This window comes from Culex pipiens, chromosome 1, assembly GCF_016801865.2.
Source record: "Culex pipiens pallens isolate TS chromosome 1, TS_CPP_V2, whole genome shotgun sequence".
Taxonomy (NCBI): domain Eukaryota; kingdom Metazoa; phylum Arthropoda; class Insecta; order Diptera; family Culicidae; genus Culex; species Culex pipiens.
Genome location: NC_068937.1, coordinates 83344725 through 83358357, shown reverse-complemented (window position 1 = coordinate 83358357; position 13633 = coordinate 83344725).

The window sequence follows — 13633 nt, the reverse complement described above, 5'->3', positions numbered from 1 at the left end:
ACTTTTGTAACAGGATTGACATCCGTAAGTTCGTGTTCAGCGAAAAGCTATTAAATTAGAGCTCATCAGAAGAAAAAAAAACAGCTGAGCAACTCTCTACGAGATCGGCCGATTTCGACCATTTTTATTTTTTGTATTTTTTGATTTGGCTCAAACTTTGTGGGGGCCTTCCCTATGACCAAATAAGCTATTTTGCGTCATTGGTTCACCCATACAAGCCTCCATACAATTTTGGCAGCTGTCCATACAAAAATGGTATGTAAATATTCAAACAGCTGTAACTTTTGAGATAATTTTCTGATCAATTTGGTGTCTTCGGCTAAGTTGTAGGTAATGTTGAGGACTATTGCGAAAAAAATAGGTACAAGCAAAAAAAAAATTGGAGATTTTTTAAACAAATTATTTTGAGCATGAGCATGAGCATGAGCATGGTTGACTGCCAATGAGCTGCTACTCCGTTATTGACAGATCAGCTGAAGTTAAACAATGAATCAAAAATGATTAGTGGGAGCCAACCATCCGTTCACTGTTTAACCTCTGAAGATCCCTGCTTTATTAGTCAATACCGGCGCCCTCCCAAGAAGCCTGCAGTTCAACGAAAGGGAGGAATGTTAGTCCGATAGTTGAAGTTGCAGACTCATCAAGCACACAGTTTTTCGCTATATACTTGTTGATACCGCTTGAGACCGTTGAATCCACAGCATCTCCTTCAAGCATCACGTGATTATTATTTTTTTGGGTTAGTAGGATAAGGTATTGGCTTTTCGATGCCTCCCGAGCTACGATGTTATGGGGAGGACTTACATAACAGACCCGTCGGCGAGCATTCCGAGCAACGATGCTATGGGAAGGTCTTTCTGGTTAACACACAAAATCACTCACTCACAATTATTTCACTCCACTATTAATTATTCCAAAATGTCAGTGCGTCTTTCGATCATTATATAGAAATGGCTTTTTCACCATAAAAAATAAAACCTTAATCGAAAAAATTATACACAATTTACCCGACGCCGTGCCTTCCGATCAACGATGATATAGGAAGGGCTTTGAAAATCACAAAACAATTAATTAAGATCACAAAAAACACCAATTACTCAACGAAAATTACGCTCAAGACACAAATAATTCAGTAAGGCATGCTATTATTCGATTACCACAATCACTCACCCCAAACGAATAGCGACACAAAAGCACACCAAAAAAATTAACCTGCATAATCACAACTTCGCGTCCCCACTTCCAGCGCACCAATGATGCTATTATTCGATTACCACCAGCGCACCAATGATGCTATTATTCGATTACCACAATCACTCACCCCATACGAATAGCGACACAAAAGCACAAAAAAAATTAACCTGCATAATCACAACTTCGCGTCCCCACTTCCAGCGCACCAATGATGCTATTATTCGATTACCACAATCACTCACCCCATACGAATAGCGACACAAAAGCACACCAAAAAAATTATCCTGCATAATCACGATTTCACTTCCCCACTTCCAGCACACCAATGATGCTATTATTCGATTACCACAATCACTCACCCCATACGAATAGCGACACAAAAGCACACAAAAAAATTAACCTGCATAATCCCGACTTCGCATCCCCACTTCCAGCACACCAATGATGCTATTATTCGATTACCACAATCACTCACCCCATACGAATAGCGACACAAAAGCACACCAAAAAAATTAACCTGCATAATCACGATTTCACTTCCCCACTTCCAGCACACCAATGATGCTATTATTCGATTACCACAATCACTCACCCCAAACGAATAGCGACACAAAAGCACACCAAAAAAATTAACCTGCATAATCACGACTTCACTTCCCCACTTCCGGCACACCAATGATGCTATTATTCGATTACCACAATCACTCACCCCATACGAATAGCGACACAAAAGCACACAAAAAAATTAACCTGCATAATCACGACTTCGCGTCCCCACTTCCAGCACACCAATCAGGTACAAGCAAAAAAAAAATTGGAGATTTTTTAAACAAATTATTTTTCACTAAAACTCAATTTCACAAAATACATATCGTGTCGCAGGGGTAGCGGCTTCGGCTGCCGATCCCGATGATGCTATGAGACGCGGGTTCGATTCCCGCCTTATCCACTGAGCTTCTATCGGATAGTGAAGTAAAACGTCGGTCCCGGTTTCTCCTGTCTCGTCAGAGGCGCTGGAGCAGAAATCCCACGTTAGAGGAAGGCCATGCCCCGGGGGGCGTAGTGCCAATAGTTTCATATTTTTTGATTTTCGAGATTTTTTGATATGTTTTTGGGGACAAAAATCCGCAACTTTTGAGCCATAGAAAAACATGGTCAAAAAATCTGCCGCCGAGTTATAAATTTTTGAAAAAATAGTGATTTTTGGAAAAAATGTAAGTTTCATGCAAAAACAAGTTTGACATTATTTTTTAATACAAAATCGAATTTGCAATCGAAAAGTACCTTACAGATTTTGTGATAAAAGGCTCCGTTTTCAAGATCATTTTTTTCAATTTTTAAAAATTGTGACCATGAGTAACCATTCCTAAAAATATTTTTTTTTTAAGTTTAGAAAATTTGCTATAAAATTGTCTAAGAGACATTGAAGATTGGACCTCGGGTTGCTGAGATAGAGCCGCTTTAAGAAAAAAAACACGAAAATTGAAGTTTTCTAAGTCTCACCAAAACAATCCATAATTTTCTAATGACGATATCTCAGCAATTAAAAGTCCGATTTTCAATGTTAATACATGAAACATTCGTAAAATTTTCCGATCTTTTCGAAAAAAAATCTTTTGAATTTTTTTAAATCAAGACTAGCATTTTAAAAGGGCAAAAAATTGAATATTACGCCCATTTAAAATGCTAGTCTTGATTTAAAAAATTTCAAAATATTTTTTTCGAAAAGATCGAAAAATTTCACGAGTGTTTCATGAATTAACATTGAAAATTGGACCATTAGTTGCTGAGATATCGTCATTAGAAAATGGTGGGTTGTTTTGGTGAGACTTAGAAAACTTCAATTTTCGTGTTTCTTTTTCTTAAAGCGGCTCTATCTTAGCAACCCGAGGTCCAATCTTCAATGTCTCTTAGACAATTTTATTGCAATTTTTTAGAACTTTTCTAAAAAAATATTTTTAGAAATGGTCACTCATGGTCACTATTTTTAAAAATTGAAAAACTGCAAATATTTCGCTAAAATCAAACTTTCGGTGGCTATATCTTGAAAACGGAGCCCTTTATCAAAAAATCTGTAAAGCACTTTTCGATTGCAAATTCAATTTTGCATTAACTAATGTCAAACTTGTTTTTGCATAAAACTTCGATTTTTTTTTTCAAAAATCACTATTTTTTCAAAAATTCATAACTCGGCGGCAGATTTTTTGACCATATTTCTCTATGGCTCAAAAGTTGCGGATTTTTGTCCCCTAAAACATATCAAAAAATCTCGAAAATCAAAAAATACCTATTTTGGGAAATTGAGTTTTAGTGAAAAAAAAGTTGCTTTTTTTTTTCAAAAGTCCTCAACAATACCTACAACTTTGCCGAAGACACCAAATTGATCAGAAAATTATCTCAAAAGTTACAGCTGTTTGAATATTTACATACCATTTTTGTATTGACAGCTGTCAAAATTGTATGGAGATTTGTATGGGTGAACCAATGACACAAAATAGCTTATTTGGTCATAGGGAAGGCCCCCACAAAGTTTGAGCTAAATCAAAAAATACAAATAAAATGCATTTCCGGTTTTGGTAGAGAATTGCTCAGCTGGGCTTTTTTAGCGGCATTAGGCGTCACACGCCATGGCGGAAGGCAATTATTATTGAAATTGAATGTAGGGTAGAGTAGTCATCAATGAGACACGGGGAACAATGATAAAATGGCTCTCACTAGTCGTAGTTTCAACCAATCAGGCTCATATTTGGGGGAAAGGTGTGTCTACTGGATACACGTATGCCATTATAGTGGCTTTGGTTATGGACGCTCCCTTGAAAAGTTATTCATAAATGTTTGATTCTGGGGTGTAAAAGTATATTATGGACAAAAATTACTTTTTCGCTCGTAGGCTACCATTAACACCAAAACTAATATTTCTTCAAATTTCTTTCGACGTTCCATAGGGATTGAGTTGGGCTACAATGTCCTTTCATTAGGTTTGGCCAAAATTTAGAATATACCCAGTATCCAGGACTGTTTCATTGATCCCCACTCATTTCAGCTCATGGGTAAAAATGAGACACTTTGATTTTTCTTCAATAAACTTTTCAAAATCTATGGAAATCTTTCAAAACATGAATTAAAAGTGATTTTTGTCATATTTATAGAGCTTTAACTTCATTGAACCAAAAATACAAAGTTATTTGGTATAAATATACGAATTTTACAAAATTTAAATACTTTTTAGTATAACTTTTGTTAATTAAAGTTTCATGTTGGCAAAATTGCTCTAAAATGTTCAAGGCAAGTTACCTGCAACAATACAAAAACATGATGTTTTACTAGAAAAATCTTGATTTTCGTAGTGTGTCTCATTGTTCCCCAGCTGTCTCATTGTTCCTGCCAAGTGCGTCTACAATGAGATAGTTGAATAACTCTGGCTGTAGATGTCGGATCGATCTCATATTTTGGTCAATGTTAGAACACATTAAAATAAAGAAAATGCAACAAAAAGCTCATTAAAGCATGCTGATGAAAAAATGAGAAAAATCTTTGAAAGTTGAAAACCAAAAGTGTCTCATTGATGACTACCCTACCCTACCTAAAATGTTTTTTCATAGAAAGGTAGTTTAGGGGGTCCCTTTTTGATATCTGTGACCTAGAAAATATTTCACCTAGGGATTTTCGATTTTTTGTCATTTTCAGTTTTTTAACTGTATAACTGTGCGCCTCCACACGGTACTTTTGGTTACTTTGCGGTTGCACAGCACCTCCCAAAAGCTTTTAATTGCAATGGATACTGATCAAAGGGGTCGTCCATTAAATATTTCACAATATTTAAGGCGCTGACTACGCCAACCCCCGAACTTTTTACTGAAATATACAACTCATAAAACATTGTTTACTAAGACTAGTGACAGCATGCAATTCCATCGTGAACCTAATGTTGGCATATTAGCACTTTTAAATTCAATTACAGCCCCCCTTTTCTCCTTTATTTTGGAGAGTTGGTAAAAAAAGAATTGAAAATTGCTGTTCTGGTAAAAACAATGATTATAAAAAACTTAAATTAATTTGTAAATACAACCTAAAATGGAACATGAATGTGAGGAAGGCATCAACCACCTTAAGGTGGATTAAGTAACTTTTTTTTTAACTCTGAGTTCAATTTAAGCTTATCATTTTTATAGGATGTTTTTAATCGTTATGCTATGCTATGCTATCATTTTTATAGGATGTTTTTAATTTTTGTTATTGTTGAAATCACGATTGATGATTCAAGTAAGTAATGACTAATGATTTAAGTATATAATATCTATCATTAACAACTCTGTTTCTTAATGCCTTTCATCATGTTTGATTTATGAGTTAAGTTTATTAAACAAAGAATTACTTTTTTGTAAATATTTTACACTCGTGGTGTAGGGGTAAGCGTGATTGCCTCTCACCCAGTTGGCCTGGGTTCGATCCCAGAAGGTCCTGGTGGCATTTTTCGAGACGAGATTTGTCTGATCACGCCTTCCGTCGGACGGGAAGTAAATGTTGATCCCGGTCGAACCTAGAGGTTATGTAGTTAGCTCAGTCCAGGTGTAGGAGTCGTCTCCCTGGCATCAAGCTCTACAGGTTCAATAAAAACTCTTTACCTGCTCTGTATGCAGCGAACAGAGCCAGCTCTGTATGGGAAAAAATAATATTGAATTGCATATATCTCAAAAACGATAAGTTCTAGAAAATTGACATGTTCTAGAAAGTTGCTGGTACCAAAAGGTTCTATATTATTCTCTCAGACGTCATTACAATTTGATTGATTTTAGTTGTGCAAAACAAGAAAACACTATTTATTTTCTAAGATACAAGGTAAAGAATATTTTTGTTTTCAAAGTTGCTCAACTAGTGCGTCCATCCCGGGAATTTTTCCAAAACCGGGAATTCCCGAATCCCGGGAATTTTCATAATTTGTCCCGGGAATTCCCGAAATTGAAAAAAAAAATCAAATTTTGGTCTGAAAATTTAAATTTTGTTGTAGAAATAGATGAACAGTAAAATACATAGTAATCGATACGAACTTTAAAGCATTAACATTTGTATTCGGCATATATCAGCTTTAATTTGACTGATAAGGGAAAATTGATTATAATTTAGTCATAGATCCGCAAAATGCCTGGCGCAATAAATATTTTCTATTTAATTTTACGTATTTTTGAAGGCTATTTATCATATTTGTATTTATGATATTAAAATTGAAAATTATCATCTTAAATTATTTTTCATCAAACTCCGGATTTTGGGGCAAGTAACGAAATAAGACAGCTGCCCGTGGGAGTCGCTCAACCTGCATTCCTGTCACACATGAGGTCTGCACAGCTGATTCCACGTAGATTTTTCCCGCCAGTAATGACAGGAAACGTTGACAAACGGAATATGTGCCAAAATCATAAGTGGTTTTTAACATATGAAGGGAAATCATCGTGAACTGGAACTGCCGGTCGTTAGCCCGGGTAAAGTGTAAACTTTGAGATGATTGTTGTCCTCTGCTCTCATCTCGCAAAAAGCCATACAGAGAACCACGTCCCATTCAACCGGTTCCGTGGCTTAATGGTTACGGCTTCTGTCTCCCAAGCAGAAGGTTCAGGGATCAAATCCTGGTCGGTACCTTTGAAATTTGGAATCAGGAATTTGAATATGAATAAAAACTAAAATGAATTAGGTGGGATTCGAACTCACACCTTTGGATTGGTGGTGGTCTGGGACGCTAAGCAGTCGGCCATCAGACTCTAGCAGTGAATTGATCCGTAGTGTTGAAACATGTTATCTTTTCTTCTTATATTATTAAATACGCGTTGATCCCTGATTTGCCTGAGGGGATTGGAAGTCTAAATATAGATCGAGTTTCCTTCAGATGCTTGCTTCTATGTTTAGGCGGGGCCGAACAATGCCCAGCGACCTCGGAATTGGACCGCAAGGAGCTCTGTCATTCTGAAACGGGTCGTTGGAAGCAGCGCGAGGGCTATCACCACCTAATACCCGGGACTGAGATAAGCTGTATCAGTATTCGGCATGTACACAGTCTGATACAAATTATACTTTCCCATAATTTCGCTACCGGTTAGCGGGTATTGGATTGGACCACACACACACACACACAGTAACGAAATAAGACAGCTATTTAAGAAAAAAAAATTGCATCGTGTTTTGAATAACTTTGGTTAAAACAGGAACAGGAAAAAAAATTTAGTACACCGATTTCCAAATGTATTGCTCTGAAATCTCCTGTACCTTTTCAACCTGTATTCCTGATTTTCCCTAGTTGACGGTAGTAACTTAAAGAGAATTATTAAAATATGTTTTATATAAAATAAAACATTCAAAAGTTATCTAAAATTTTGCATTGACTGTTTTTTATTTATATGAAGGACAATAGCTTATAGGACCTTTTAATAAAAAAAAACTCTTGTTTTGTTGTCGCTTCTCGTTTTTGTAGATATTTTCAAAGAAATTTGTCTAGCTTTTCTAGTTATGGCATATGTTCACGCACAAATTGACGATTTTATAGAAAAACATTTGGACGACACTGTTGATTTAGAAGCATAAACACTGACACAATCACAGTTGAGATTCATGTACTTTTTGTTGTATGTTTGTAGATGTTTTAGTACATGTGCCATAATGTTTTGTAGAGTCTTCCCGGTCTAGGAGCATAGCTTGCTCAGAACCTCAAGAATCTAGACCACTTACTTCTGACCAGACGGTCGACCGGGACAGACACAGCAGTAACAGATAAGTACCAGTACAGTAAAGATTACCCGTGTGTGTGTGTGTGTGTGTGTGTGTGTGTGTGTGTTTTTTTTTTTTTTTTTTTTTTTTTTACAAGGTCGGAATCTGCTATCAGACACCTGAGAATTCATTTCTCAGGTAGTGTGGGGTTGGGAAAACAAAAAGAGTTTTCCCGACCCACTAAACCAGTCCTTGAACGCCGTGCCCTTTTCCCCCCGGGACCACCTTTCGGTATAACTTCGGGGGGAGGCGTTGCATTTTCTGCACTAGTCCACTTACAGGATCCATGCCGGGTGCTAGAACCATTTCCTGTTCTACATACATATGAGTCCATGCGAGGGTTTAACCGCGCCCAAGAATCGCGTTGCTTTAGATCGGTTAGTCATATGCAGCCCTCTCCTTGGACCATCGAGACGTGTACCGATTTGGTAGAGCCAACCGTCATAACGTGCTCTCCTTCACAGCCACACTCGTGGGTTCTCAACTCCTGTGACCATCGAGACGTGTACCGATTTGGTAGAGCCGACCATCATAACGTGCTCTCCTTCACAGCCACACTCGTGGGTTTTCGACTAGGCTTCTAGTCGTTCCTCCTCTGGTCGTCTCTCCATCTCCGCTGGAGAGCCGAAGTGATCTGCGTCACCGCTCCGACGACCGCATTCCACTTGGCGATGTCGCTGCACATTCTTCGCACCACATTATCCGGGCTGGTGTCTGCTCCGATAATGGCCAGCATTTCGCTTCTCGCTGCCTCGAAGCGAGGGCAGCTGAACATCACGTGCTCCGGTGTTTCCTCGCAATCGACGCAGTCCGGACAGAGAGGAGACTCTGCATGTCCGAACCTGTGCAGGTACTTCCTGAAGCAGCCATGGCCCGACAGGAACTGTGTGAGGTGGAAGGTGACCTCTCCATGCCTTCTGCTCACCCACGTGGATAGTGTGTGTGTGTGTGTGTGTGTGTGTGTGTGTGTGTGTGTGTGTGTGTGTGTGTGTGTGTGTGTGTGTGTGTGTGTGTGTGTGTGGGCAATAAAATTACCACCGTGAGGCTAAGTGCTAGCTTAAATAGTTTGCATGAAATCTGGCAACAGTGGTGCAACATTCTCGCGTGACAGTTCCACGAAAGCAGGAGACAAGGCAAAAATTGCTTAGTGCTCTCAGCCAATCAGCAGCCGGGATTTTTTCTGCATTTATTTTTTATTTTCATCTTAACTTTTGAATACTTTAACAAAGTTTTATCAACAGTGGTGCAACATTCTCGCGTGACAGTTCCACGAAAGCAGGAGACAAGGCAAAAATTGCTTAGTGCTCTCAGCCAATCAGCAGCCGGGATTTTTTCTGCATTTATGTTTTATTTTCATCTTAACTTTTGAATACTTTAACAAAGTTTTATCAACTTTGTGAGGTAGTCTACTTGCAGTTTAAGACTTCCCCTTTCGTTTGGTGGATAAAGCATGCAGATTGCTTGAATTGGGTGGAAGATATAAGCGTTTGAACAATTACAGAAATCGTTACACTTTCGCTTTGCGAAATTTTGGATTGACACCCGTAGACAGTGCCCTTAGGACAAAGTTCTTTGTCAAAATCCATCTATCCTAACTATCTGAGACCCATTTCTATTTTGCCATCATTATCAAAAGGTTGTGAAATCTTACTGAAGGATCAAAAAGTTCAATATGTTACATTAAACAAAAATCAGACCATTTCAATCTGGTTTTCGAGAACACCATAGTACATCCACCATTATTACAAAAGTTTGCCAGGATATAAATGCAGCATTTGATTCTAACTATGTTACAGTACTTATCCTATTGGACTTCACTAAAGCATTTGATTTGATTGACCACAGAATTTTTATAGATAAACTTAAAGATCAATTTCAATTTTCTAGTGATGCTTGTGATCTTATGAAAAGCTACCTGAGCGACCGTTAGCAATTAGTTCAAATTAACAGAGTCCGATCTCAGTTTAGGTCCACAAAAAGAGGTGTAGCGCAAGGATCCGTTTGAAAATTACCATCTCCGATTCTGCTCAAATTTGCCAGAACTGTTGAGACTATCAAAACATGCAAAAATCCCGAATTTCATCCAAATCGGACCACCCCCTCCATTTTTGTACCCTCCCAAAAAATCCACTTTTTGGCGATTTTTGAGTGAAACCCCTATCTTCAAACGACGATAACTCAGGAACCACAAATCTTAGAGGGTCGGTCTTAGACTCAATTTTGAAGGAAATTGGACGTAGAATCCATTTCCGTGATCAAAATTTAGATTAACATATTTGTTCTACCTGTATTGCGCAATTGAAAACTTTAAATGGCCGTATTTCAAAACACACCTATTTATTTTTTAAATTTGACCTCACCATCGTATTCCCCGTCCGATTTTACATAAGAATCACTTATCGACAGAAAGGAATAGAGCAATTCTCTACGAAATCGGTCTTTTTTCTTCAATTTTAATTTTTGTATTTTTTAATCCGACTGAAACTTTTTTGGTGCCTTCGGTATGCCCAAAGAAGCCATTTTGCATCATTAGTTTGTCCATATAATTTTCCATAGAAATTTGGCAGCTGTCCATACAAAAATGATGTATGAAAATTCAAAAATCTGTATCTTTTGAAGGAATTTTTTGATCGATTTGGTGTCTCCGGCAAAGTTGTAGGTATAGATACGGACTACACTGGAAAAAAATAATACACGGTAAAAAAAAATTGGTGATTTTTTTATTTAACTTTTTATCACTAAAACTTGATTTACAAAAAAAACATTATTTTTAATTTTTTTTATTTTTTGATATGTTTTAGAGGACATAAAATGCCAACTTTTCAGAAATTTCCAGGTTGTGCAAAAAATCATTGACCGAGTTATGAACTTTTTAATCAATACAGATTTTTTCAAAAAATCGAAATTTTGGTCGTAAAAATTTTTCAACTTCATTTTTCGATGTAAAATCAAATTTGCAATCAAAAAGTACTTTAGTGAAATTTTGATAAAGTGCATCGTTTTCAAGTTATAGCCATATTTAAGTGACTTTTTTGAAAATAGTCGCAGTTTTTCATTTTTTTAAATAAGTGCACATGTTTGCCCAGTTTTGAAAAAAATATTTTTGAAAAGCTGAGAAAATTCTCTATATTTTGCTTCTTCGGACTTTGTTGATACGACCTTTAGTTGCTGAGATATTGCAATGCAAAGGTTTAAAAACAGGAAAAATTGATGTTTTCTAAGTCTCACCCAAACAACCCACCATTTTCTATCGTCAATATCTCAGCAACTAATGGTCCGATTTTCAATGTTAATATATGAAACATTTGATATTACGCCCTTTTAAAATGTTAGTCTTGATTTGAAAATTTTGAAAATATTTTTTTCGAAAAGATCGGAAAATTTCACAAATGTTTCATATATTAACATTGAAAATCGGACCATTAGTTGCTGAGATATTGACGATAGAAAATGGTGGGTTGTTTGGGTGAGACTTAGAAAACATCAATTTTCCTGTTTTTAAACCTTTGCATTGCAATATCTCAGCAACTAAAGGTCGTATCAACAAAGTCCGAAGAAGCAAAATATAGAGAATTTTCTCAGCTTTTCAAAAATATTTTTTCAAAGCTGGGCAAACATGTGCACTTATTTAAAAAAAATGAAAAACTGCGACTATTTTCAAAAAAGTCACTTAAATATGGCTATAACTTGAAAACGGTGCACTTTATCAAAATTTCACTAAAGTACTTTTTGATTGCAAATTTGATTTTACATCGAAAAATGAAGTTGAAAAATTTTTACGACCAAAATTTCGATTTTTTGAAAAAATCTGTATTGATTAAAAAATTCATAACTCGGTCAATGATTTTTTGCACAACCTGGAAATTTCTGAAAAGTTGGCATTTTATGTCCTCTAAAACATATCAAAATATAAAAAAAATTAAAAATAGTGTTTTTTTGTAAATCAAGTTTTAGTGATAAAAAGTTAAATAAAAAAATCACCAATTTTTTTTAACCGTGTATTATTTTTTCCAGTGTAGTCCGTATCCATACCTACAACTTTGCCGAAGACACCAAATCGATCAAAAAATTCCTTCAAAAGATACAGATTTTTGAATTTTCATTAATCATTTTTGTATGGACAGCTGCCAAATTTGTATGGAAAATTAAATGAACGAACTAATGATGCAAAATGGCTTCTTTGGGCATACCGAAGGCACCAAAAAAGTTTCAGTCGGATTAAAAAATACAAAAAAAATCGAATGACCGAAATCCTAGAGAATTGCTCAATATGTTTTGTTCCAGAGATATCGAATTTTGAAGTTTTAAGAGCGAGTCCACGAACAGGACATACCCCTTTGTATGGGACGTCGTTTGGACCTCACCAATCTGCCTGAAATTTTCAGGGGTTGTTTGTACATATAAAACTAGCATCTGGCCAAAATATGAGTACCCTAGGTCAACGGGAAGTGGGGCAAATCGGGACACAAAGTTTGAAGGTTCAAAAACGTAAAAAATCTTAAAATGGCTATAACTTTGGCAAAATTCAATTTAATTTTAAAATTCAAAATGCATCTGAAAGGGCTTAAAAAATGCAAAAAAAATGCAGGGTAGAGCATCCCAATTGGTTAAATCTAAAGGGAGTTATTGGCTTTTTAGTGAAAAAATAGCATAATTTTCAAACTCAAATAAAAAAGTGTTCCATCCAGATATCAACTCGGTTCGACCTGCAGCTTGTAGGGGACATCTGGGACTACCATCTGAGACTGAGAACGCTTTGGGTAAGGCAGTTTAACATATTAAATAGACACTTTTACTTTTAGTGATTTTTTTGGTTGTAAATTTTTGCTCGGGGGACCCCTTAGATCTCATTTTCCGGTAATAATTTTATCATATTCGTGTTCCTGAGACAATTTCACAATAGAAACATGCATAAAAATTTCAGGCAGATTGGTGAGGTCGATGCGAGATGGGTATGCTTTGCTCGTGGACTCGCTCTTAAGTATTTGAGATTCCCTGTATTTGATTTATTTGCCGCATCTGCTAGAAGCACTCGGGCGCGCTGATCAATCACTGCTACCTGGTTATTTATTGAAATAAGATTTCATCCCAAAAATCATTAGTAAATTAGGCAAAAATTTAATGTACACCACTGTAGCAAACTGCTGCATAATCTTAAATTAAAAAAATAGTATACGGTGAACTTGTGTGCTAGCCACAGAATAGAGCAAGAACGACACGCAATACAGGGCAGAATGGAATTCCCGCAGAGCTAGCAGGAAATTGCAATTGATCTTGTAGGTAACACTTTAGAAAAAGTGTACGATACATTATCGTGTTAAAAATTATGAATCAACATGAATAAAACTCTCGTGAAGCATGATTAAGGAGGAGGATTTCTGGAAAGTATAAAACTGAAAAATGTAACAAAATCAAAAAGATTAATCTGATTTATTATCTGATTAAGATCAAATTCAGTGGTGTTTATTTTGACACCGTCCGAACAAAAATCTTTTTTTTTTGTTCATCAACCATTTCGAAGACGATACAGCTGCTGTCCACATGTATCAGAAGTATATGGTTTTGTTTTTGAAATTAAATGTACCAGAATTGATAAAAAAAACATCAATTATTCAGATGAAACTGGCTCACAATATAAAAATCTGTTTAATATGATCAATCATTCAAACCGTAAGGCAGATTT